Source organism: Ambystoma mexicanum, chromosome 10 (genome assembly GCF_040938575.1).
Source record: "Ambystoma mexicanum isolate Mex_15411 chromosome 10, UKY_AmexF1_1, whole genome shotgun sequence".
NCBI classification, from domain to species: Eukaryota; Metazoa; Chordata; class Amphibia; order Caudata; family Ambystomatidae; genus Ambystoma; species Ambystoma mexicanum.
In genome coordinates this window covers 1,031,862,103-1,031,884,510 of record NC_090932.1, presented here as the reverse complement: position 1 = coordinate 1,031,884,510, position 22,408 = coordinate 1,031,862,103, and the positions used below count along the sequence as shown (strand labels likewise).

At 47.8% G+C, this 22,408-nt stretch overlaps 1 long non-coding RNA gene and 1 pseudogene across 1 annotated transcript; one reads left to right on the top strand and one right to left on the bottom strand.

Annotated features, from left to right (window-relative positions):
* Positions 1-22,408, bottom strand: part of LOC138491965 (cytochrome P450 2J4-like) — a 207,522-nt pseudogene that overhangs the window by 13,800 nt on the left and 171,314 nt on the right.
* On the top strand, positions 12,155-21,816 carry LOC138491966 (uncharacterized). Its single transcript, XR_011276115.1, has 2 exons — positions 12,155-12,327; positions 20,915-21,816. It is a non-coding gene; the product is annotated as an uncharacterized lncRNA (long non-coding RNA).

The window sequence follows — 22,408 nt, the reverse complement described above, 5'->3', positions numbered from 1 at the left end:
GCCTACCACCTCCGTCTAATAAAAGCCATCAGACCTTTCATATCCGAGGAAAATTGTGCGACCATAGCAAGAGCCACCATCTTATCGCGCCTTGACTATGGCAACGCTCTAGTCCTGGGTGCCTCCAAGCAATGCCTACAAAGCTACCAAATTGTACAGAACAACGCGGTAAGAATTGTCAAGCTCAAAACTAAAACAGAACATATCAGCAACTACAGAAGAGAGCTTCATTGGCTGAAAATCGAAGATATGGTGCATTTCAAAACCTTAACCATCGTTCACAGATGCATCTACGGAAAGGCACCAACCTACTTAAAAACTAGGATCAAACCATACGTTCCTAATAGAACACTGAGATCATCCCAACTTGTTAAAATTGCTATGTCACCTCACAAACTCAAAAGTGGCTTAGGTAGAGCCTTTCCAACCCTTGCAGCCAACCTTTGGAACAACCTACCAGACCACCTTAGACTGGAAACAAACTACTCGCGTTTTCGCAAACAGGTAAAAACCCATATCTTCAAATAAACGGCCATCACGGCATATGCCTCAGTTAGCTTAATTCTATGTGACTGTCCCGTCTGCTCTGTCTAATCACTATCTGTTCCGTCCGTTCTCGTGTCCTTGTTTCTGCGCCCCGAGGCTCGCGAGCTACCGGCGCAATATAAATATTAAATAAATAAATAAAATAAATAAATAAATGGATTGTTTGGTGGCAGAAACTTGCTGCACTAGGATTGAATGCTGGGGACGGGGAATATGTCTCACTTGGATGGATTGCTGGGGTGGAAAATGCATTGTACTTGAATGAGCTGTTGGGGTGGGAAATGTATTGCATTGAGAAGGATTGTTGGGTGTAGGAAATGTATTGCCGCTAACTAACCATATTAAAAACATACCTTTCTACATATGGACACTCAAACAGTGCACTAAACACAACCACACCTCTACCGCACCACAAACCACATGCACTTCACAACACCCGAAATGAAAACAAACCATACACAATCACAACTCAACACCACATGACGGCTACCAACCGAAAATGCACTAATGCTCAGTGGCCGGTTTTTCTGAACTTAAGCTGCCAAAAGCACGTCTATGCTCTCTTGGTCTCCTCCCTCTCAATCCCACTAACGAACCTTGCAACCCTCCTTCCATTGCAGACCCGCCAGAGCGCTAAGAGACCATGCAAGTGGCAACAGTGCGCGGTACAAGATCCATTAACAACTATTTGTGTCTGTGATATGTCTGTGCTTCAAAAAAGGGAAGAGCACAGGTATTGCTCTGCAGCCTTGCTTGAGACAGTCGGTGGCTTAAATCCTTTTGTACTATGGTGATTGTACCCCATTCTCATCTTTTCCCAAATACAAGGATGAAATAAGGCCGATAGATGGCAGCAATGGTCAGGGTGGGGATGGGAGCGATGACCAATTTGCAAACCAGGATTTCAAAGGAAGAGTAGGGCTGGGTGGGTAAGATGGAAGCAGGAATCCACTCAGATAAGATTAAGGCAACCCCCTGCCCCCGCCTGTGCAGTGAGATCGAGGCTTGGAGATGATTTTGAAGCCATCAGGCAGGAGGGACTCAAAAGCAGTGACTGAACTGGCATTGAATCAAGTCTCAGTAAGAATGGGAATGTCAATGTCTTCAAGAAGGAGGCAGATGTCAGCTGAGTGTTTACTGAGTCGCTAGATGGAGGAGGTTTCTGCATTTGAACGTTTTCTGAGGTGGTGTACAGGGGCGTGGTATACCAGTCAGACGAGGAAGAGAGGGAGAGAGTAGTAGGGGAGATGCAGGAGAAGGAAGTTAATGAGAGAAGGCAGGATCCGGTCAAAGATAAGGAGGTCGGGTTGTGGACCCTGAACCAGGATAGTGCCCATCTGATAAACATTAATTAAGCAATGAGAGGATGAGAAGCCGGCCAAGAGAACGTCCCACTTTGTGCCAGTGGTAGAGGATGTTGAAAGAGAGAGTGGAGATGAGATGGGGGTGCATATATCTGGAGAGGGGACAGAGAAGAGGAAATCAGTGAAAACCTCTCTGGAGGAAGTGCTGACGTAGGTGTCTGCGATGGGAAGTCCAGCGTTTGCACTCAAGATGTACTTTTGTGCTTTTTTTCTACTGGACTTCGTGAGAGAGGGGGGATAGGTGATCGTGTAGCAGCTAGAGAAAATAGGAGAGATGGAGAGAGCCCTAGGGGTGGCAGAGGATAGTTGAGGAATGAAAAAACAGTGGCTGCACAGCACAGTTCTAGCTAAACTCACCAGGAGGCCTAGTGGAAGTAGTCACAAGGTATACATGCAATCCAGAGAGACACAGATGCAATGCAAGAGAGGTGTACATATGTAAGGTACACACAGCCAAAAATCGAATTTCCTAGGCAATGTAAGAGAGGTGCACAGATGTAAGGTACACAGCCTAAATGCAGTGATAGGACAAGAAGATTAGTAGTGGCAGAGAAGACAGTACAAATGCAGAGTAGGAAGGTTCAGGAGAATTGGTGGAGGATGCAAAGGAAGAGCACAGCCATCCCTCACTTCAGGTAATGCAAGGGCTGTCGGCATAGTTTGTGGATGGCCATCAAGGCCCTCCTCGACACAGACAGGATCCTTAGGAGAGGGGCTTTGATGAGGGTGGCCGGCGTTCTGCTGCCGGTTTCAGGATTGGCCCAGTAGATGAGGCCCAAGCCAATCACACAGCAGCATCAGGCTGCATCAGGTAGGGTTTAGGTGGTCATTCATAGTATGGCCATTTTTGAAGGTCTGAAGTAACAAAGAAAGTATGGCCCAATGCTGGAAAAAGAATTCCCCCAGAAGCGCACTCCCACTGATCACATATTAAACAGTGATCAAAGGATTATATGACAAAATAGCGCACTGCAAATACAGTCAAAGCATCCCACGAGCTCTGTGTTTCAGTGAGGCCTACCGGCCAGGATAATATTGGATGCAGAGTCCCAATGGTCGCCGGAGTCTCATGGTTAAGGGAGTCGGCTATGTGCAGCCTGGTTTTCAAATTGGTCATCTCTCCCATCTCCACCCTGACCATTGCTACCATTTACCGGCCTACAGGCGCCACCACCCTGTTCCACTCTGAGTGGGCCGACTTCTGCTCTTCCTTACTTTCATCCACCTCCAACCTCCTCCTCCAGGGTGATTTCAATATCCAACTGTACTCCCCAGGCTCTGCAGCCACTCTTTTCACAGACCTCTGCACCTCTCTCTCCCTCTCCATTCTACCTTCTGGGCCAACCCACTTAGCTGGACACACTCTGGACGCCCTCAAACTCTAACCTGTCTCGCTCCCCTCCACTAGTCACCCCTCTCTCATGGTCAGACCATTCTCTCCTCTCCTCCTACCTGGTACCTTTGGCCCCCTGACTGCCCCCCAAAAAGACCCTCCTTGCTTGTTCACTTACATCCACCCGATGAAACAAGTGTCAGATGCTGCCTTCGCTTCCACCTTCATTCCCCCTCAACCCCTACCTCTGATACTACCTCTGACTCTGCTCTCAGCAACCTCAACCTTTCTATCACCAATACCCTTGACATTCTTGCCCCAGTCATGAGGATGCACCTGAAACCAGCCTCAAAGCGTAACACCTGGTATGACTCTGAACCTGCAGCCCTGAAACGAACGTGCAGGGCAGCAGAACGGAAGTGGCAAATTTCAGGCTCACTCTCTGACAAACTGGCCTGTCGCCTGCTCCAAAAGGCAACACAGACACCATCTACACCAAGAAAAGAGCCCATATACAAGCATGAGTTTCCTGTGCATCCAACAACACGGCTGAACTTTTCAAGATCTGCAGGTAACTAGCCAACTTTTCCGCAGTCTCCTTCTCCCCTTCTCCTTCTCCTTCCCAGGCCCTCTGCAATGCACTGACCACACACTTCACCACCAAAACTCAGGACATCTTGAAATCCCTTGCTAGCCAACCTCCGAACCCATCCCTAACCTCCCCTGGCCTCCCTTGGCCTCTCACCCTCCTCCGTCATCCTCCTTCTTCCCTGTCACACCTGAAGAAGTTACCAGAGTGGTCCACTCCATGAAGGTCTCTTCTAAACAGGTTTCCCCTTGCCCATCCAGAACCATCAAGGTTAACATTGGCTCCCGTGCCCCCGGACTCGCCGATTTCTGCAATCACTCTTGACACTGGATCTTTCCCCTCCTCCCTTAAGCACTCCCTTGCGCGCCCACGCCTTAAAAAACCTTCAGCAGCCCCAACTGCCCTGCCAACTACCACCCTATTTCCATCACCCCTTTCCTGGGTAAAGTATTGGAGGAGCTGGCATTACCCCAACTCAACTCACACACCAAACTTGTTGATGGTCTCCACGGCCATCATTCTGGATTCTGAGCATCCAGAGGCACGGAAACTGCTCTTCTGAACACCTGTGAAGAACTGTTTGCATCTCTGGACTCCAACTTCCTTTCTGTCCTCATCCTTCTCGATCTGTCCTCTGCCTTTGACACAGCCAACCATTCCATCATGCAAAGGCTCCACGATACACTTGGTATCTTGGAACGGGCACTGGACTGGTTGACATCCTTCCTTAGTGACTGCTCTTCCCAATTCATCTTATGCACCTTCTCCTCTACTACTTCCTTCTCCACCTGTGGTGTCCCCCAGGGTTCTATTGTCTCCCCTTGGCTCTTCAACATCTACCTTGTCCTGCTTGCATGCCTCATCTCCTTCTCCTCAAACCTCCAGTGTTACGCAGACAGCACACAGCTCTTTTTCAAACTTCCTGCTATTCCTCTTGCACCCTCCATCATCCCTCACTGCCTATCTGCCATGCAGTCCTGGTGCACCTCCAACACTCTCTGCCTCAACGCCTGTAAAACTGAGATCCTTCCTATTGGGATCCCTGCTCCTGCCTTCTTCCCTTCACTCTTGGGCTCTCCCCCTGCTCCTTCTTCTGAAGCCAGAAACCTTGGAGTCATCTTTGACTCCTCTTTCTCCTTCCTCCCTCACACTCGGGAGAGCTGAAAGTGGGACTTTTTGGCAAAGGGATTCTCCCTTTTCTCACTTTTCCCCAGAGGCTCAATGTTACCCGAGCCCCGATTCTCTCTAGCCTTGACTATTGCAATAGCATCCTCCTGAATATACCTTTTTCCACTCTGCGACCCCTTCAGCTAATTCAGAATAGGGCAGCGAGGCTTATCCTTGGTCTTAAACCCAGGGACCGCATCTCACCTGCCCTAAAAAAGTCTTCATTGGCTCCCAGTTGTTGCACGGATTAAATTCAAATCCCTCTGCATCATCCACAAGGCTGTCTGGGCACGGGGATCACACTAGCTCCAACTTTATCTTACTAAATAAACTCTCTCTAGACCAGTTCGTTCCTCTGGCACCAATACTTTGTGTATTCAGCTGGCTCCCTCCTATGGAACAGCCTCCCCTGCCTGTGTGCCTTCAGCAGGACTTTCTTAAATTCTGGAAGCACTTCAAGACCTACCTCTCTACCTCCTCCTTCCCTTCTTCAGTTCTCTGCTAATCCCACAATTGCTGTGATTGGCGTCCGGGGCCCTTGTGCATCCTCGGGCCCCTGACATCCCACACCCAATCTGCCCAGCTCCTGTCTACCCTTAGCACTTGCCTTGGCACACCCTCTGCTTCAGAGGTTCACACTTACTCCTAATGTAACCCCTGGCTTTGTAGCACTCATCAACCCAAGCACTTCATCTGTGGCTCCCCAACACTCACGCCCTGTGCCCTTTTTCCTTGCTGCATTTGCCGGTCTGAATACTCACAAGGCATAGTAGGTTCGTCCTCCTTTTCCCTCCACTGCTCTTACTAATTATTGCTTTTTGGAATGTATTTCACTCCCTTGTTCCCTCCCCTCGCCCTGTGGGCGCTTTGAAACAGTATTTTACTTGCTGTATAAGCACCTAACAAGCAAACAATAAATAGAAAAATAAATAAAGGCTAAGGGGGCCTCGGCAGCCCCGTTTCTTGGCCCGGGGCGCAGGGCTTAATAGCTCAGGAGGAGGGAGCAGTAAGGGGCCCACCCAGAAAGCTGCTTCTGAGCTTGCCAGTGAGCATTTCTCTGAGATGTTTAGCTGACTGCTCTCTGCCGATTTGTAGAGGGCTGTGCTGTGTTCGGAATATGCAAACAAAGGAATGCATATTCCAAAGGCAGCAAGTGAGATGCTCTGGAGTCACACACCCCGTGCCCCTCATTCTTTGTGCTGACAGCCTTTCAAGTGGGGCAATTTATAAGTGATGGCTCACTTAACAAGCAATTGTTTTGATACAGTATGCTCTTAACATTTCAGTGTTAAGAACTGAACATGGGGTATTTATATTTACCAGGCCAGCACAAGCATCAGTTAGCCGACCAAACCTATGAATTATTCAAAGAGAATTAACGTGCCACACAGAAAAGTTTTAAACTATTTTCTTTATTTTCATGTCTCTTTATTTGACACACCAAAATGCTTTCTTTGTTGGTATATTACTTTTCATTTACATATGGTACATCCCTTGTGAAGGTTAACTCATTTTCTTGCTTAAGTATTCTAGTGGCTGCTTTGGGACATGGGCTAAATGCATCAGTTTAGCATCAAAGGAGTTTTAAATAACCCAACCACTGCCCATCACGCACACCAGATGGCAACTGAATGTGACTTGGCACCTTGATTAGGAAAGCAGAGTTCATTGTGTGTCACCATGCAGACAGTAGTCCATGGCAAATCAATGCAGTGATATGTTTGCAGCAATGATTTCTGTGCTGCACAGGTCACCACCCTGTTGGTTAATGGCATCTATGTGGTGCTCCCCTATGTAATAGCACATATACCTGTTTTTGTCAGATGTGCCCAATGTCCATACAATAGCTGGAATGTTTTGTGTATGTGGCTCTGATGCACATGCCATTCTGTGCCCACACTTTAACACATAAAGCAATCAAAGAAGTTTCCTCAAATTGTACATCCACTAGGCCAAACACCCTTTGTACACTGCCACACTATGATTTTCACTAGCTGCAGGCCAGCACTAATAAGAGATGCTAATGATAGCTCTGTTAGAGCATGAGCCTGATCTTTTCTGACGAAATAACCCCTATGGCCTGCGTAATAGTGAGGAGGTAGTGACTGAGGAACTGTGGACCCTTTACCATGCATTAGAAGCCGGTTTTGTTTAAAACGCTTTATCAGCTTATTACTGGTCAGGCTAAGGTTTGTAAGAGGTACAATCCTTTCCGTGCAGCCTTTCTGTGCATTGTTTATTGCGTCTCTCTTGTGCTGTATCTTGTCCTGTCTGTAGATATAATTCCCTAAAGATGTTTCTGTATTGCGGTTGGGCATGCTCACACTGAGACCCAGCCCTTCATCTAAACTTCTTCAGAAGCAAGAAACAAAAGAGCCCTTGTACCCCATTTGAGTGGCTGATGTTGCAGTCATTTTATACTCGCATCCAAAAAAAGCTGTCCAAATGAGCATGTATGGTTCATGGTTACAAACATTTTAATGTTAGGGTGAGTATTGTGAACCATGATGTGAGCACCAGGCCATGCATAGGTTATGAATTTCGAGATTCACACATACAATCCTTTTATCACAGACTTGTTTATCAAATGTAGAGATCTCCGATCACTGTTATAGCCCTGAAATGCTCTGTGATTTAATACAAAGAATACAAGAATCCTAATTGGTGCTATTTGTCCCTTTCCCCACACTCAGAGGGGTATTTTGAAAGAGTACAATAAGAATATACCACACTGTCCATCTTGGAATGATAACCTATCAGAAAATAATTCATATGATTGGTCTAGTATTGCCCCTTGCGAAATACAAATGAGGTGGTATGAACAGAACACCTGCAATAAAGAGCCAGTGGTCAGTGGGCCCTCAGACCCCGGCAGGCTGGTCACACTGCAGTGTGCCTGTACGACAGTTTGAAACTGGATTTAGGCAAGGTCTTCCCTAAGAGCAGGTGACGAAAAACCATTTACTTGGGAAGCGACAGCTGTGTTTTCACATTAGAATTCTTCTGTAAAGTACTTGAAATACAATGTAATGAAATCAGCTTCATTTATATAGCAATTATTTATTCATATTGAGGAGGGGTTTTGTCGCATTTGTTTGTGAGTGACGTGTGCCAGTGGTGCCCGGGTGCCCATTCTGATGTTTCGCCCTGGGCACCAAGTTGGCTAGAAACAGCACTGGGCCTCGGGGACACCTAATTACTCACTTTGGAACAGAAGCTAGCTTCTCAAGCTAAACCAAACGTATGTTGACAGTATATGAAAGAGTCCTTTTGGTGACTCTCCAGTTAAGGTTTCATCAATCTTTAAATAGAAAAATGCACAAATATTTTCCCCAGTAGCTTTTGTTCTTATCCATAAGGTTCACCAAATTTGACCTTAAGCTCCTTTGGGAACATTCTCAGAAGACTAGTGTGTTAACTGTTTTAGAAGAGGCAGTCGTTCAATTCCACGCTTAAAATCTCAAATTATTTCAAACTGTCAAGCGTCCTGGTGTCTTGTCATATTGTAAAGAGCACCAAATACCATGTAATTAATAAAGTATGCTGATGACTTGGCATGCCAAGAAGCGTTCGATGCCTTGATCTCAACAAAGCATGCTCGTGGCCAGAAGAGTCATGATGCCTTGTGATTGCATAGCGTGCCCATCATGTGCCAACATGAAATGCGTTTGGTAGGATGCCTGCGCACTGGGTGTTGCTGCAATTTACATTCCCTGACAAGTATAACTCTTCAGGTGTTTTTTTTCGGATGGAGGCCTCACAGTCCTGTGATTCTATAACTGGGTGACAGTGCCCTTGGGACATGCAGCCTTGTGTGGGTGCTTGCAATGGGTGAATCAGAGTGCATTCGTGGGCATATAACCACTTCGAGAGAGAAAGCTATACCTAGTGCGGGAAATTTAGACCACGGTCGGTGCAGGTGTTTATGCTTACGCAGGAGAGTGCATTCTGTCACGTGAAGTTTCGATGTCGAAATTGCAATAGATGAAACAGGCGCATTTTTGGATGTGCCGTCATGCAGGCAATCACCCCTGGGCGAGGCACACTGAATTCTATGACATGTGGTGCACGGGGAACTAATACATTTTGGGACACGTAGTCGGATATGGGCACATGTACATGTAAGGCAGAGTCAAGGCATCAGCGCGTATGTGAGTCATGCCGTCACCTGTGTCTCTGGACTACATCCGGCAGAGTGCTTTGTGGGACGTGTCTTTTGTTGAGTCGCCTTTCTATACCCACACCTGTACTAGAGTTGGGTAGTTCACCCCTTTCCCGTGCCATGCAAAGTAGAATTGCTGGACATTGCTACACCTTCACTGTTCCACCCTGCTGTGCAAAGCACGCATCTATTGCTACTATCCAGCAAGCAGATTGGATGGAATGGCCATTTAGTTTCCTGAATCTTCTGCCCAATCGGGGTGAGGAGGCATTCTGCCCACTCCAATTAGTAGTAAATGGCAAGCGCTTTAGTCACCCATGTGACCCGAATGTTCAGATGTCACTGATTGGCCAGAATTGAATACCTTTCAGCCAATCTGCCTTTCCGATTGGGCCACGCACAGTAAAAGCTTGTGCAATGCTGCACCTTGCTTCACAATGCATTCCAATGGTTAGAGCATAATGCAGTAGATGCTGCAGGATTAGCCAAGATAAGGCACCTGTGTGCTTTGTGTGTCAGATTGCATTCTGGGATGGGTAGTCCTCTGGGGGCTTTTGCTGTGTGTGAGACAGGGTTCATCCAGGCAGAGAAATGTGGCCCTATGGGGCTTCTGCACTGAGTGATAGTAATGTGTATGTTGGCATGTGTTTGGAATACCTGGGCACATAATAGCGACACTGAACATGTAGTGAGAGTAAGTGAGCATAGCAGCCCATGCACAGCATGTGAGTCTTTATTTGGAATATGAGCTGTACCTGGGCATACAATGTCTGGCTTTTGAGACTTCACCTTCTTGGCAGTACCTGGACAAAAGAGGCTGCGCATGGTATGTTATGACAGTACCTTTGGCATATAAGGCTTCAAGTGCCATTCAAAAAAGCCATAACTATAAGGCTTGCCAATGCATGCCATTATTGCAGGAGTGTTGAGCCTATCAGAAAGGCAGGTAAGTTGAATACAGAGCCCATGCATGCTATTAGATGTGCTCTCTCTCTAAATTAGTCTTCCTGAATCTTTACACAATGCGACAAGAATACATTCACAGCCAAAAGAATAATAATAATCCAAAAAGACTCTGAGGCACATATAGTGCATTTCCGGTATGATTTCTTCAATTGTCAACATGGCTCACCCGCAGAAAATGGTAAGAAGGCTTCATTGGTCACCAAGTTCCCTTCTTTCTCCAGGAAGTTGCCTGGGTTGAACTGATTGGGTGTCTCCCAGTAATCGCGGTCAAGCATGGACGAGGAAAGATTTGGTATAATGATGGTGCCCTGCAAAGAAGAACAGCAGACCATTGCATTGGGTTACAGTCACCTCCAATATCTCTGCCCATCAGCACTATCCTCAGTATGTTTCTTCTCTGCCCATGCCAGATAAATAGCCACAGCACGATAACGTTCCCATGGTAACAAATAGACTACGCCGGTAAGGATGCCAGTGCCGTTAACCCCTTACCGCTGCATTACAAGGTCCCTTAGCGGGAGCCGCTAATAACGGGCCTGTTATTAACAGGCCCGTTATTAGCTCCGTCCCAATTCCCATTGAGCCCTATGGGGGCTCGAATGGGAATGGGGATGGGTATTTTGAATGGGGACTTACCGGGTCCTCCAAGGTTGGAATGACCCGGTAAGTCCCCATTCAAGGAACCCGGTCCCGGACACGAGTTTGGAGGCAGCCATGGCGCTAATAGCACCATGGCTGCCTCCAAACTAGTAATGACCCCCTATGACTGAGCATTTACTAGGTGTAAACTAAGCCATACGTCTTCTAATCCAACGGATGAACATTTGAACATCAATTTCCCAGTGGTCTGACAGTGAAATGAACAAATACCTTCTAGGAAACCTTAGCCGGTGGCATTCTTAAAATTGACAATTTAAGACATCATTGAGCACAAGTATTGTAATCTGACCCATCCCCGAAGTAGGCTGTGTTGGTAATTGAAGCAAACATATCACCACTACAAATGTCATAAACTAAAACATCGGCTACTGCTACATACAGCATTCCTGGCGGTAGGCTTTTACATCACGTAGTCATTTTCACCTAATACAAATTATTCCATTTGCTAGCAACTAACTCTGATCATCCAGTCCTGATAGGTTTCCCAGATGTCATCAATATCCATGTGCAGATTAGTCGGCCCCCACCAATTTTCATTAGACCAAAGTTACAGGTTTCCCATCTTTACCTTAATAGTGGTCGATTAAACCACATAACCTGTTCCCCACGTAAAACACCAGGTCTCAGAGACGGTCCTTGTAATTCAAGGCATTTTTTTCTTGCACTGTTGCAGTTTCGACAGCTTAAACTGCTTTACAATGCTTACATGCGGCCAATGATGAACCATGTCTACTTCCATCTTGGCCTGCAAAGGTGCTGTGTTTCTATCGTACTGTGATAGATGTCGTTTTTCGCCACTGTGACTTCTAATGCTAAAGTGTTCGTATCATGGCAATGGTTAACACAACAGCCGGCTCTTTATGCCACTGTGAATCCAAATGGTGAGGTGGCTGTACCGTGGTATATGGTAAACTCTGCATTCTATGCACTGTGACTCATTCTGCAGAGGTAGAGATATTATGGAAGATGGTACATCCTGCAGTACATGCCAATCTGCCCCAAAAGGCGGAGGTGGCTACACGTACTCTGCCATTCATGGCACTGTGACTCATAATATTGGGATTGGTTAACTTTTTGGGCAATGGACGCTATCTACAGTGTATTACTCAAGTTATTCCGTGCAAGCTTCCCATAAGCGCACGAGTGTATGCGTTGCATGCGTGGCCAGTGAGAAAACACTGTGGCGTTCATTCTCTGTTCCAGGAGATGGAATTTGACATAACGGCCCGGCAGCCCAAGTTAGAGATAACGCGGCATCTGGGCCTTTACCCCATGTTCCAGCCCCTGGAACGGGGGATGAAGGCCATTAGCACCCCAGGTTGCCAGAGTGATAACCTGAGGTGTTTAAAAAAGTTTTTCGTTCCTACAAGGGGACACGAGCTGCATCCCGTTCTAGGAAGGAAAATCCTTTTCCAAGATGGCTGCCATGGAAAGGGAAGGCGGGGTTCCATACGGAGCCCATCTTCCCTTTCCATGGCGCCAAGCAGCAGGCGAGGGGAAGGGGAAGGAAGAAGCAGATACCCGCTGCCACCGAAAAAAGGTAAGTAGGGGGGTGGGTGGGAAGGAAAGAAGAATGGAGTTATGGAGAATGGTGGGGGGAGATGGTGGCGGGGGTGCAGGCAGCTTGAAACGGGAGCTTGTACCAGCGTTTCAAGCCCACGTTCCTAGACATCCGATTGGCTGGCTCCCCTAGTCCAGGTGCTAATGCAGTTTATGCTACGTTGCTTGCCAAGTTAGGAACCACACATGAGCTGCTTCACAATACTGCTGCATTTTCACCTTCTCAATGTTGAATCCCTGCAATGTGGTCTCCTTCCCAGTCTGCCTAAAAATTCCCACTGATTGGATGTTGCTGTAGCGCTGGATCTCGTGGATCACAGCATTGGTGTACGGAAGCCTCTTCCAGTCCTCGTACTGGATGATGTTGCCCTCTCCAAGGACAGCGAGCGTCCATCTCCTTCCAAACATTTTCTAGAGAGACATTTACATTATTATCTCTGGAAATTACTGTCACCATCATAACTGTTCCCCTAGGCTACCAAATGAGGTTAAAAAGCGAATTAAAATAGAAACATAAAGCAGAGCTCCTGAGCGAAATACAAGTTTCCTACCGCATGCCATTTTAGAAAGCGAAGCATGCTTCTTCAACATCTGTAGAGACATGAGCAGATGGCATGGCCCACGCAGGGGGTGCTAGAGGGACAGCTGACATAGCGGGTCCGAAGCGCCTCGCCTGTCCTAAGGGAGCAGGAAGGGGCGTGCCCTGCACCCCGGGCCACCAGGAACCGGCGGGGTGTGGGGCACTTAAAAAGCCTGGCGCTGGGGGGAGCTAGTCTCTTTTCCAGCACCGGCCACGACACAGATATATTTATGGAGGGGAACTACGACTGCAGGAGGAGATAAGAGTGCAGTTGAGGGGGTTGGGCACTTTGCGTGCTGACTCTTCGCTGGTCGCCCCTCTTTGGAGCCGAACAGTGCTTCCTCCACATAGGTGCTGGTGGCCAGGGACGTCATTTCACCAAAATGCCAGAGGTAGCAGAAGTGATATCACATGACCCTTGACCCCTGATAACATCACAGGAAGTGATGTCATTTGACCCCACCCTGAAGTGATATCGCGAGAAGCGATGGAACACAACCCTCCACCCATTGACAAAACAGGAAGTGGCATCACATAGCATTGTAACTACAAAAAATATGGTTACAATATCACTAGAATGTGATATACATTTCATACAAGAATGGATCGCCACGTGTATCGTTAAGATCAGTGCGTATGGGCCCATATTACCAAATTACTGTGAATGCAAGCAGATTTCCATGACCAAATGATAATGATGTGTCATTATAGAGCACTTACACTTAAGCGCTTTATATAGAAAAAATATACACCCAATATCACCCAACCTGTGTTGGTATTCATTTATCAACCTGAGAAGGATGAAAGGCTGAGTAGAGGGGGTTAAGAACAGACTAAATCAGTGACTCATCCCCTGAAGTGTGCCTGAAATAAACCTTTAATGAGTCTAGCAATTATTGTATAGAATTCCAGAAAGATGCATTATTTGGTATTCCTATTCTTTCTTATTTAGGGTCAGTGCTGAAAGTGTTAGACTTGTGGCTATTTTTCTTCTTTTTTATAAGGGGCCTGAACAAGAAAGCCAGCCACTCCAGAAGTAAAGAGCCACATGGTGCTGGCCACAGCCCAGGAGCTTGCATTACAAAAAAAAATAAAACAAATAATGTAACTTCTTTTTTTTGCTTTTGTTTTTTAGAGGTCGCAAGGGAGACCTCAGAGGTCACAGTTGCGACCTCTGGCGACCCCTAAATGACGTCCCTGCTGGTGGCTCTGTAGCGCTAAGATTTTGCATGTGGACTACTGAGGAAATCAGCACAATAATGTAAACGTTGTAGTTTGGGATCCCACTTCCTTCTGTACTGCAAATATTGCCAGGACTGGCCGGGCGGCCCCCCTTTCGGCAGCTTTTTACATTTGGTACAGCTGGCTTTGGGTGAGCAGGATCGGTGATTGAGCAGCGACAGAGTGAGCTTGCTCACACTGCCTATGCCGCGCTCGGGAGGTCTGGAATGGTTGTGGGCCGGGTGTGAGATTGGAGACACCAGTGGCGGGCCTGGCTGGCTGTTGTGGTTGTAGTAAGGGTGTGCTCTGGGCACCGCGGCCTATTTCTATGGTCCCGCTGCCTGGTGCAGGCACTGTGGTTTTTCTTCTGGGCAGGTGGCTCATCTAATGCCGTCGGAGTTAGAGCATAGTATGGTGGCAGGAGACTGTTTTGAATGCTGGTGATGGAACTTGGGTCGGGATGTATCGTTGTCTGTTTGCTTTTCAGGTGCAGTGCCCCTTAAGGCGATCAGCATGTTGACGGCGTACGCAATCAAGCCTCTTTCTGTAGGCCCTTGATGGGCATTGGGGCTGTGTGGTGCACGCAAGGCATCCTCGCCAGGGCTGGGGCCCCACGGACGGCAGTGGAGGGCATGTAGATGTGGATAAAAGAAAAAGATTTTTTGTTGATTGATGATTGCAAAAACCGTCAGGGAACTGGATCGCAGCCACTGGTGTGGGTGCAGTATTGGTGGACTGGTGGACAGGTATGGAGGATTCCACCAGTCTGCAAACTTGTTGGCCCGCATGTGGGAGAGCACACAGCGTACTGCCCGACAGTTCCTGGCTGGTATTGCACTGTTTGCAGGTGATCGCCTGGCGTCTGTGCCTGTACATCCATTATCTTTGTGCTTCTGGCTTGCCCACCTGTCTTGCTGCTAGAGATGGTCGCATTGGCATGCTGTTTCCCCCACTCTTGCATGTCTGGGAGCCCTGGTGACTATCTCTGTATATAACCACTCAGCAGCTTGGCACAGTTCCAGCCATCACAGCCCTTTGAACTTTAAGTACCATAACAATGCAATCACAAGTAGTGCCTTATGACTGGTGATACAAGGCACTTTTCCTCGAGAAGGGTTCATCCCACCTGAGTCGCCTTGTTTCTTCCTCTGCTGCTGGAGCAGAGCAATACCCCATTTCGGCGACCTCTGTGAGGTCATGTTCCTGATTCAACTGCTCCTGTCTTGCTGCTAGGCCGCCTGGTGAGTGCAGTTTCTCCGTCTCGCTCGCTCTCCCCCTTCAGTCTCTGCCCTCTCCCTCCGTGGTGCTCTCCATCCAGGGCCATCTTAAGCATTTTTGGGGACCTGGGAACGGACATCTTTGGAGCCCCCCTCCACCAAACCAAAGGAATTAAGGAATCAAGAATATTGGTCGTGCCCCTCACGCCCCAACCGTCACACTCACAACCTATAGGTTGATATAGTGTTTCGCAGCATAATAAGCACATTTACTCCCTTTAAGTCCCCTTGCCCTCTTCATTCTTGCTCTAATCAGAATGATAAACAAGTAGCATCTGAAGACCAACATTAGCAGTCAACAAAGGTGTTACTGTTCTAGTACATACAGGATAGTTTTTATCAACACCGTCCAGGAAGGTCGATGTAGTAATAATGCAGGACCGTATGTAAAAGGTCCATGTAATCCATAATAGACAGATAACTCACATTAGCTGCCTCGCCAAATGCAGAAGTGCTCATGCATGGGTAGAGACCGCCAATTGTAAGGAAGGAGAACGCTACACATACCGAAGCATGGCTAGTGGAGGCAGATTACCAGGAAGGTGTCTTTATCCAGACAGACTGAGATTAGAAGTGGGATATGGTTTTCAAATAGTGTTGCCATTAGACATCAAAGGAACAAATGCCTGTGGTGTGCAATACAATATACTCACTATTAACAAAGTGAAACCATGAATAAGGCTTTTATGAAAATCATACCATGAGAAGGAAATCACTCGGAAGGGTTGACAATTTTGAAAGGTTTAGGGACTGGCAATATTGAGAGGTTAGGCAATACAAGATTAAATGAGAAGCCTAGGATCACAAATTGGTTAAGGGGTGAAGCTGGTTTGTGTGCCAACTCTGCAATTTCTGCATTACTTTCTTTTCCAGTTCTTACCATGAACAAAAACAATCTAATTTTTACAAGAAAAACAGACTTGGAAAGTACCCAAATCACATTACCAAACATGACCATTTTTAAGCAAAATATTATAGAATGGTGTCATGAAAAAATGGGAATGATTCTAGCTTCATTCTCTCCATCATCAAGGGAAGTATATAAGAACCAGCATAACAATCGATGTAATTTAACAAATTTAATCTGGGATTGTCTTTTGTATTTTTAAAGCTTTAAATACTTCCAAAACAATGGCTTGTTACATTTTCATTTATAAACATGCATATAAACCTTTGACTTTTACCAAAGTTTGTGTGAAAATAGCAGACCTTAAAATATGCTTGCCCGAGGCCTGCAACATATGCTCTGCTCTCTTCCGTCTACCAACCCTTCCACCCAAATGGCCTACATAAGAAGAAAGATCAAGTAATGGGCTAAACGATACCAGCAGCATGAAAGAAGACAAACCCCAAAGAAGACAGCACAGTAATGTAAGATATATTAGATGATTTGACCAGGATCACTATCGTCTGCTGGCAAATCCAGGATACAAATATGTACGCTGTCGTTGTATAGGTCTGAATTTGGATATTTATTCACCTCTTGGACTAACAGTTTATTCCATTGTTGGAGGAGATGGACTAGGTTTTACAATACCCCATCTGAACAAACCAATTTCTAGACCTTACCTATACGGATGATATGTTCGTCTTTATAGCAACCCCTATCTGGTACAGGTACATTGCTGATAATAGCAGATGTTGTTCTGCAAAACCAAGTACATATGCAGGCAGGTTTATAAACTCCAGACATAGGAAAGGCTCAGCCAGCCTTGTTGGAATGTGATATTCTAATTTTGCAAATGAGCACATATCTCTACAATGGGGGCTTCACACACTGAGCTAACTTCTGACCATTGTGGCACCCAATTTATCAATATGAATTTCACCATTGCCTATTGCACATGATCAACATAATTGCCACAGGAAGCAAAGCATGCTACAGAGTTGTGCCATAAGGAACACACAAACTATGTATACCACAGTGAACACAGAAAGAAATACATGTTGAATTGATCAAGGCAGAATGCACTTGCAAAACAAAGGCAATGGGTTTAGAGCCTCAGCAGCACCCCATAAAATATCCTGACGCGTGCTATTTAAGACTGGTGAACAATGGAATCTATCTTCTTCAAATCAGCTAGCCTTGTGGGCCCCCCTCCCAAGGTGGGGGCCCTGGGCAAGTGCCCCTTTTGCCCTCCCATAAAAACGTCTCTGTCGCCAACTCCCCTATTTTACTCTATCACCTATCCTACCACTCTTTGAAGCCTGGAAGAAAAAGGTTCAAGATCGATCTCCTGGTCTCCAACTCAGGCCTGCCCATCGCCGACACCCACGCCAACACTTCTTCCAGGCAGACTGTCACTGACATCCCCTTTGTCGCTCCCTCTCCAGACCTGTGGACTCCCCATATGTCTCAGTCCTCTCCCCTGTCTCTTTTCTGCCAGTTAATGGTGGAAACAGAGGGGAAGTACTCTTGGCACAATTCCCAACCTCTAGGCGCATCATTAATGTCTACCAGAATGGCACTGTCATGGCCCAAGGATCTCAGCCCAGCCTCCTCCTTCTTGATAGGTGTCTTCCGTCTCTCATCAACTTCCTTCCTTCCCCTGCAACCCCTCCTTCTGCCACCCCCTGGACACTTCGCCACCACTGACAGGTTTACCACATCCCTGTACCCCTCCCCAGAAGACCTTCAGAGGTGGCAGCCAGCTTCACTTAGCTACCCTCAACTCTCGCTCTCTGGCGTTAAACACTCCTCTGACATCGGTCACATCCTTGAAGACCTTGACATCTTTGCTCTCATTGAGACGTGGTTTACTGCCAGCTCTGTCACTGCTTTTGACACTCTCCTCTCTGAGGGCTACAGGATCCTCTCTAAACTCCAAGCGCAACACCTGGTATGACTCCTACCTAGCCTCTCTGAAACGTAAGTGCAGAGTTGCTGAACAGAAGTGGCTGGCTTCAAGCACATCCACTGACAGACTGGCCTGATTCCTGCTCCAAAGGCAATACAGACTCTCCAACTGCTCGAAGAAGAGGACCAATATCCAAGCCCGCTTCTCTGGGGCCACCAACAACATGGTTGAACTGTTCAAAATCTGCAAGGAACTTGCCAATCCTACTGCAGTCTCACTTCTCCCCTGCCATCCCAGGCCCTCTGCACTGCATTGGTCTCCCACTTCACAACCAAAACTCAGGACATTCTGTCCTCACTGTCCTCTACTCCCTTTCCTCCTCCCTCACCCACTCTCCGGTCTCCCCTGGCCCTCCTGCCCTCTCCCTCCTACTCTTTCTCTCTCTATGAAAGTCTCCTCCAAACAGGTGCTCCCCAGCTCCTCCAGAACTATCAAGGACAACATTGCTTCCCTTGCTCCAGCCTTGGCTGATTTCTGTAATCACTTCATTGCAACTGGCTCCTTCCCACTTCTCCTCAAGCACTCCCTTGTGCACCTTCTCCTTAAAAAGCCCTCTGCCGACCCTTACTGACTAGCTAACTACCGCCCTATCTCCATAACTCCCTTCCTGGGCAAACTCTTGGAGAAGTTGGCCATCTCCCAACTAATCCACCACACTGAATCTGTTGCTCGTCTCCACGACCATCAGTCTGGCTTCAGAGCAGCCAGATGCATGGAAACAGCTCTCCTGAACATCCTTGAAGACTTGCTCTCAAATCTTGATTCCAACTCTCCCTCCATTCTCATCCTTCTTGATCTTTTCCCCTGCATTTGATACGGTCAATCATGCCACCCTTATAAAGCAGCTCAGTGATACCCATGGCATCACGGTCTTGGCACTGGACTGGTTGACCTCCTTCCTATCTGACCGACTTTCCCAGGTTCAACAGGGCCCTTACCTCTCGTCCACCGGACTGTCCACCTGCGGCGTCCCTCAGGGCTCGATCTTCTCGTCATGGCTCTTCAACATCTACCTTGCCCTTCTGGCCCACTTGATCTCCAACTTTTCTCCTCACTTCCAGTGTTAAGTGGACAACACCAGGTCTCCTTCAAGCTTCCCTCCACTTTATCTTCTTCTTACTCTCTCATTCCTGACTGCTTGACTGCTATTCAGGCATGGTGCGCTACTAAAAACCTCTTCCTTAATGCCAGGAAGACTGAGATGCTTCCCATTGGGACCCCTGCTCCCTCCTTTCCTCTTACTCTCTGGCCGCCCTCCACGGATCCCCTCCTCTCCCCCGCTTGTGAGGGAAAAAACCTTGGCGTCATCTTCGACTCCTGTCTCTCCTTCTTTCGTGACATTGCAGACCTTGCTAAGAAGGGACACTTTCAGCTGTACTTCCTCAGTCCTCAGAGGCATTCTCCCTTTCCTCACCTTCCCCCAGAAACTCAATGTCTCCAGAGCTCTGGTCCTCTCTAAGATGGATTACTGCAGCACCCTCTTCCTCAATCTGCCTTTATCCTCCCTTCACCCCCTTCAACTTATCCAGAATAGGACTGCAAGACTTGGCCTCAAGCCCAGGGATTGCATTTCTCCAGCCCTAAAATCTCTCCACTGGCTCCCGGTGGCTGCAAAAATCAAGTTCAAGACCCTCTGCATCATCCACAAGGCTTTCCGGTCCCTGGGACCCCTCTGCATCCAACTCTCTCTGCCAAAATATCTCCCTGCTAGAGCCCTTCAGTCTTCTAGCTCCAACTCTCTGCAGAACACATGCTTTTCCAAGCAGAGAGTGGGGGTAGATCTCTCTCTTCGGCAGGAGCCTCCCTCTGGAATGGCCTCCCTGTCCCTCTCAGGCTTGAGCCAGATTTCCTTAAGTTCCGGAAGCTTTCAAGACCCTCATTTCCTCTTCTTCCTTGCCACTCACCCTGCCCTGCTAATGCGCCTTTCTGCTGCATTAACTGGCTGCCTGGCCCCTTCTGAGCTTTACAGGGTACCAGGCCCTCCTCTGCCACTCTACCCCGGCCTCCCTGACTGCCCCTACCTCCCTAACCTGCACTTGCCCTTCCAGGCCCCCTTACCCTGACTAGCATGGCAGGGTGTGCATCCCTACCAAGCCTAGTCCGTCCTCGCACTTAGCATGTGACCCTCACTCCCTGCATTCCATGTCACTTGCCCACCTGGCCTCCCCTTAGAACTTGTGAACCCCAGGGGCCCGCTTCTTCCCCCTCCTTCTCCCCCCTCCACGTGTATGCTTCCACCCTGCCTTCACTTCCCTCCTACCTTAGCTTTATCCCTTCCAACCCTACCTGCACCCCCCCACCACCCTCCCTCCGGCACTTCTTGTTACTGCATTTGCACGATCCGAATGACAAGGCCTAGTAGGACCATGATCCCTCTGTGACAAATCAGGGAGAAAAGCTACAGATCAGAGCCAATTAAGTAATGGTGCAGTCAGCCGGGAAGGGTGGGAGGACAGAGGATTGTGATGTCACGCAGGTCATGATGTCACTATGGGAGGGTCTCCATGGGAAAGACATGGTTTCCGTCCTATGAGAGAGGAAGGATTACCAAGGAGGTGCTTTTCTTAAATATACTGTTTTTTTCTTGGTCTGTGGGTCATGTTCTTATTTGTTTTTTTTTGGTTTGGCCAGCAGGTTACAGAGAGGGAGGAGGAGGAAGAAGATTCTCAGGAGGAAACTACCAAGTATGAGTGGCCGTATTAGAGAAAGAGACTAATACCAGAAGTTAAAACGCTCCTGTTGAGCACGTTTATATTTTATGAGAAGTTCGCCTGATGTGGAGTGGCTTGGTCGGAGGGTGTCGATAAACACCGACAAAGCGAAAGTCATCTGCGTACGCTACAAGCCGCGCGTACAAACAGCTGAGTGGTGATCGCTCCCTCACTCCGGCCCCACCCTTGGAAGGGCAGAGCCGGGCCGTGTGACAGATGACGCGGAGACTTTGTAACGAAGGCGGCAAGCCGACCGTGATCTGTCAATTGTCATCGGTACACCGTTAAAGGAGGGGCGAAGTCTCTGGAGACAGTCGGTCGCGTGGAGACTGGGAAGCGAACCTAAATACCGAGGAGGAGAGTGGAATCCCTGCGGCCGCTCCCAGCGAAACGAAGCACGAAGCAAGGAGGTGAGGAGGGGAAGGCTTCCCTCATGGGAGGAGAGGAGGAGAAGACGTAAAATGCTGCGCTTACCAAGGGGATAAGATGAACTGACTAGGAAGGCCGAAGAGGACATTAAAAGACTTGGTTATAATAACGCATTAATATTTGGGAAAGGAGAGAGAGAGAGCCTGTTGGAAATGAACACTTCTGCCTTTTGAATGGAAGGGATGACTGTTTCCTTGAGTAGAGTCGTTCCCATGAGTTGGTCCCTGAAATTTACATTCTGAAACATCGACAAGTTAAGTCTCCCTAAACATAAGCTGAAACCCTCATTTATCAAAATACTGCCTATGAGAAAGGAGTGTCGAGCGGTCTGCCTACAGAAAGACACAGTTGGTTAGCCATATAGGTTAATAAATTATATTGATTTCAACACAATCTGTTTCCAGAGTGGTCTTTCCCGTCCGCACCCTTACACCCACCCCACCCCCCCCAGCTCCTTTTTGTCTTGTGGTGCCCTGAAAAACCATTTGCTGTATTGGCGTTTTATAAATACACAATGAATAAAATAAATAAATGTCTGTTGATGGAGGCTAAGCAGGGTCAGGTTGGTGGAGGGATGGTAGATCAGTGGTAGGTGCCGAGCAGGAAGGGGTGAGAATGTGGGTGGGGCAATTGCTGGGGGTAACGCATCAGATCGATTGGCTTTGCATGGGGGTATGGCACCTGTCTGATAACTACGATGCTGGTGGTTTTTGGAGGTGCCCCGGTTTCCAAGTTGTGTTTGTGCTCAGCTTAAGTGGTGCAATTGTGGTTTGTTGTGTGGTTTTGGGACACATGTGGAGGGCTGTGTTCCTCCGTAGATGTCTTTCTTTGGTTGTGCGCTCACTTAAGCTGGTAAAACAGCTCAATGGACCAAGGAGCCCATTGTGGAGATCTGTTGGTACCTGGGGTCATTGGTTCAAGTCCCATGGGGGCCACTCAACTTTCTTTCCATGGGGGCATCTGAGCCGCATGCATCGCATTTGCT